This window comes from Gossypium hirsutum, chromosome A04, assembly GCF_007990345.1.
Source record: "Gossypium hirsutum isolate 1008001.06 chromosome A04, Gossypium_hirsutum_v2.1, whole genome shotgun sequence".
In the NCBI taxonomy this organism is placed as follows: Eukaryota; Viridiplantae; Streptophyta; class Magnoliopsida; order Malvales; family Malvaceae; genus Gossypium; species Gossypium hirsutum.
Window position 1 is genome coordinate 53,988,631 of NC_053427.1, and position 5,958 is coordinate 53,994,588.

The window sequence follows — 5,958 nt, forward strand, 5'->3', positions numbered from 1 at the left end:
TAGCCAACTTCTTAGAACTATGCAATACATTTAAAATTAATGGTGTTTCTGATGATGCCATTCATTCGGTTATTCCCTTTTTCATTGAGGAACAAAGCTAAAAGTGGTTGAACTCGTTACCACGAGGGTCAATTACTACTTACAAACAAATGACCGAAATTTTTTTACTAAAATACTTTCCGTCGGCTAAAATGGCTAAATTTCGTAATGATATCTTGGCTAAATTACGTAATGATATCTCTTCTTTTGTGCAGATGGATTTAGAAACACTCTACGATGCATGGGAGAGATACAAGACTTACTGAGAAGGTGCCCTCACCATGAGTTACCACTTTGGCTCCAAGTACAAACATTCCACAATGGTCTGAATCCTTCAACTCGGCAAATGGTTGACACAGCTACTGGCGGAACCATTAACAATAAAACACCAGAAGATGCCTATGAGTTTATAGAGGAGATGTCACTGAATAATTATCAGTGGCAAGTCATGAGGACAAAGCCAACGAAAACAGCCGGCGTTTATAACATCGATTCAGTCACCATGCTCTCTAATCAGGTAGAACTCTTAAATAAAAAGATTGATGGTTTTCTTAGTTCTTCACAGGTTCACCCAGTAATGTAGTGCAAAGCAAGTGGAGGTGGAACAAACAATTCAGAATATCAATCTTATGCCCACAACATGGATAACGAGCAATTAAATTACATGGGTAATAATCCTCGACCTCAAAACAATCCATATAGTAACACTTATAATGCAGGTTGGAGGAACCACCCTAATTTCTCGTGGGGCGGTCAAGGAAATCAAAGACCACAACATCCTCCGAGCTACCAACAACCACCCTACCAACAGGAAAAGAAGCCAACCCCTGAAGAGATGCTCTCAAAATTCATATCAGTGTCAGAAACTCGATTTCAGAACACTGAGACAGCACTTAAAAATCAAAAAACGTCAATCGAAGGGCTCGAAACTCAGATAGCCCAGCTTTCCAAACTAATCTTCGAACGACCAAAAGGTAGTTTGCCAAGTAATACTGTAACACCCCTTACCCGTATCCGAGGCCGGGCTAAGGTACGAGGTGTTACCAGATAAACATACAAACATTAAACTAAAATACGAGCCATAAAATTTTATTCATATTTCAAAGCGTTCATTCTCTTACACATAGTCCCTTATTTGAGTCTATGGAGCCCAAAACATACTTTAGAAAGGGTTTGGGACTAAACCGAGAACTTACAAAAATCTTGGAAATTTCATGCTTTAAGGCTCCACACGCCCATGTCCCAAAGTCGTGTCCCATACACGGCTGAGACACATGTCGTGTCACTGCCTGTGTGGAATATACCTAGGCTATTTTCCAAGCTTTGGTCAACCTTGATCTCTTACACACTTATACAAAATCAAAAGCATATAACATGGTCTTCATTTAATGATTAAACATCCTCAATTAAACCACAAACATAGCATTTGCATGTCATCATACATGTGTCTCTCATACTCATTTTACCTTGTTTATTATAGTACCACTTATACATTTATACCAAGATTATCATCTTACCAAATATCTTCAGCTTAATCATCAAGCATTCATATTTAAAGCTAGATCATATCTTTATAAAATACCACGATTCAGATGCGTAGAATAACATGTTTGCCTGAAACATTTCAATTCAATTCCATACCCAACAAGCATTACATTGAGACTAGTCATATATATATATACATGTCATGATACATAACATTCTCTTTTTGTTTTCTTATAAACACATATCATTTATTTCATTATATCAATATTTCATATACCATAGTTTCCATGTATTCCACATATATTTATTTTCCTCCTCCTCCTCTCCATTCCACATCCTTAATGTATATAGCATTCTTGTAAGTACGATTTCACAATTTACTAATAAATGTTCACATCAAACTATCCACACGAGTCATAGTCACTTAATTATTTATAATTCGATCTATAGAGCTCCAAATTAAGATCCGTAAATTTTCCCTGAAACTAGACTCACATATCTTTCCACCATAAAATTTTCATAATTTTTGGTTTAGCCAATTAGTACAGTTTATTCATTAAAATTTCCCCTGTTTCACTTTCTGACAGTTCTGACCTCTCTTCACTAAAAAATAATTATCTCACAGTACAGAACTCGGATAATGTTCTTGTTGATTTATCTTGAAAATAGACTCATTATGGATTTCAAAAATATAATTTTGAGCCTCTAATTATTTTTCTCCAAATTTTTGTGATTTTCCAAATAAGAACAGGGGATCACGTAATCATTCTGAATCAGTCTCACAAAAACATAAATATCTCAAAATATAGAACTCCTTTGCTTCCTATGTTTCTTTTATATGAAAATAGACTCATTAAGCTTTAATTTTATATCTCATTCAGTCTCTGATTCAATTTATACTATTGTTGGTGATTTTTCAAAATCACGTCACTGCTACTGTCCAAAACAGTTTTATTGCTAATTCACTATTTCACACTTTCTTTGTATTAACCTCATTTTAACATACATATCACAAACCATTTTCACCACATTTCATACATGACAAGTATAGGCCCATGATCACAAGGTCACCATAAAATCATCCTCATGTATAACTTACTTGTTTATAACCTTACCACATCCTGGTCACTTAATGAACACATCATTCACATAACCAAGTTCCTGCACTTATTCATCACAAAACTCACAAAGCAATACATAGAGAGTCTCCCGTTGAACACTTCGGATCAATCCTCGATACTCGGTGGTTTCAGCAAATAGCTCCACCCATCATATAGTTCGGCTCTCTTGTACACATGGTGAACACTTAGTACCACCCATGTGACCTAGCCAGTTTATCTCGTAGCTCTCTTGTCTACATGGTGTCCTTCACTTGGAACCACGCATGCGACCTAGCTACATATATCCCGTAGCTCTCTTGTCTACATGCTGTACAGATAGTATCACCCATGCAACCTAGCTACATCATAATGTATTGTAGCTCTCTTGTACACATGATGTGCACTCAGCACTATACATGTGACCTAGCTACATACCATATGTATCGTCCAATCTTTCCGAAGGTTCAACCGGGATTTCTCTCTCTTTTCCAACAATTTCACCAATCAAGTAATTATCCACAAACATATTTCCAATATTTTTATAAAATATCATAATACAAGTAATAGTGATGTATTACTTACATATAAACTTACATCTCATTTAATATCAACGCAATAGCATTAAATTACACATTGTCTTATTAAAAATCATATGAACTTACAAGTTCCCATAATATCCATAATCATAGAAATCACATTTATGTATGATAATTCAATGTACTTCATGTACCATAGACATATTTTCAAATCAATTCATAAACTTGGCACCATAATCATTTAATTTAACATAATTCAATTAATTCATTAAATTTAACTTTCAAATATAAATTACAGCATTATTGTTGTATTATTATCATACCAACTTACATACTTTCAACACCTCGGAGATCATAGTAAATATATCAATTTTACATTGAAACATGCATAAATTAATGCTTATTATACATATGAACTTACCTTGATATTAAAACGGCCATTTTACCAACTTTCCCAATTTTCGAATTTTCTCTCAATCTAGGTTCAAATCTCGTTTTCCGGGATCTAAAACATCATATTTTACTTATTTAATTAATGTACTATTCAAAACAGTCCTTAACTCAAACTTTGGAAAAATTACAATTTTGCCCCTAAACTTTTGCATATTTACACTTTTGCCCCTAGGCACGGGAATTAAACTTCATCCCTTATTCTTATGTTTTATGACATGATGATCACTTTTCCCTTCTATGGCAACATCAAATTCTCACTCTAACATATACTTATGACTATTAGGTATTTTTACCGATTAAGCCCTTTTGCTCGTTTTCACTTAAAACCGAGTAGCAGAAGTTGTCTAACATAATTTAAAACCTCATATTGTATCATAAAACACCAGAATACACAAATTTACCTATGGGTATTTTTCCAAATATGAACCCTAGGTTGAATTATTGCTAGCATAAGCTAAATCAAGTTACCGGGACTCAAAAAATGTAAAGAACTTGAAAATTGGGGTTAGAACGGACTTACAATTGAGCTTGGGAAGCTTGAAAACCTTAGCCATGGAGTCTCCCTTGGTATACACGTCCATGGTGAAGAAGATGAGAAAAATTGGCTTTTAATTTTGTATTTTAATTCATTTTACCCCTAAATGACCAAAATACCCTTACTACTAAACTTTCCAAAATTCCATCCATGTCCAATTTTTGTCCATAACTTAGAAATTGGTCAAATTGCTATTTAAGACCTCCTAATTAATATTTCAAATCAATTTCATACTAGAAACTTCTAGAATGCAAGTTTTGCAACTTATTCAATTTAGTCCCTAACTTCGAATTAAGCACTTTATGCATAGAATTTCTTCACGAAATTTTCACACAATCATGCAATCATATCATAGACCTCAAAATAATCATAAAATAATTATTTATATCTCAGATTTTTTGGTCCCGAAGCCTCTGTTCCAACGAGACCCAATTTTGGGCTATTACAAATACTTAACCTAACCCAAGGGAACAGCTCAACGCAATTAATATCCAAGATGACGAAGGAGTCGTTGAGCCTGAACCAGAACCGAGGCAAGAAACTGTGGTAAGCAAAGGTCAAGGTGAGGTAGATTATAATAAAAACAAACCAGTGCCTGTCGAATATAAACCTCATGTGCCATACCCCAACGCGACAAGGAAAGACCGCACAGATGAACAATTTGGTAAATTGCTTAAAGTATTGAAAAAATTACATATTAACTTACTGTTAATTGGAGCTCTATCACAGATGTCAAACGCAATGAAATTTTTAAAGGATCTTTTAGCAAATAAGCGAAAGTTGGACGAGGCGTCACATGTGGAGCTGAACGCAGTTTGCTCGGCCATTCTCCAAAATAAACTACCCAACAAACTAAAAGAGCCAGGGAGTTTTACGATTCCTTGCTTAATTGGTAGTTTAGATGTTACTTATGCATTGGCTAATCTAGGGGCTAGTATCAATGTTATGCCTTACAAAATTTTTAAGCAACTAGGTCTTAGGAAACCCAAACAGACTAGGATGAGCATTCAATTAGCAAATAAAACTATAAGATTACCTAGGGGTATTATTGAAGATGTGCTAGTTAAAATTGATAAATTTATATTTCCCTGTAACACCCCTTACCCTTATCCAAGGCCGGAATAGAGTACGAGGCATTACCAGACTTAACAATACACATAGACGAAAACAGGGCCATAAAATTTCATTTATTTCAAAACTTTTCGATCACATGCATAACAAACAAAGCTAACTATATCATCACATCAAAACGTAGGACATGGCACGATTAATTAAACTTATAAACCGTAATGGATAAGGACCACATCTCATGATCATATACGATAACTCAATGCAGACTGATACGTAAGGTCAAAATCATAATAAAAATACATATCACAAACCAACTTCCTATAATGCCACTCACTTGATATTTCTAATATTTGAATTAATTTTTCCAAAAATGATAGTTTGATAGTGTGATTTTGCCTCCGACGATCTCCAACCCCGATCAGACCTGCCAATACTAAAGAAATGGAGAGGATGGGTAAGCTTTACGCTTAGTAAGTTCATATGAAAATAATAAGCAATTACTACCATGCTTTTCAAGATAAAACACTATAATTATACAATTACACATATTCAGGTTAAGATGTGTTATCGAGTTGCAGTTACTAAATCATCCAAATTTAGTTTCGTTAATTTTCCTTGAAACTAGATTCATATATATTTCTCCCATAAAATTTCCATAACTTTTGGTTTAGCCAAGCAGTTTATTAGTTAAAGTCTTCCCTGTTTCAGAGTACTACTACTCTGACCTCTGTGCACTACA

At 34.4% G+C, this 5,958-nt stretch overlaps 1 non-coding gene across 1 annotated transcript; it reads right to left on the minus strand.

Annotated features, from left to right (window-relative positions):
• Positions 1-221: 221 nt before the first annotated feature.
• Positions 222-327, minus strand: LOC121228510 (small nucleolar RNA R71). Its single transcript, XR_005926086.1, has one exon. It is a non-coding gene; the product is annotated as a small nucleolar RNA R71 (small nucleolar RNA).
• Positions 328-5,958: the final 5,631 nt, after the last annotated feature.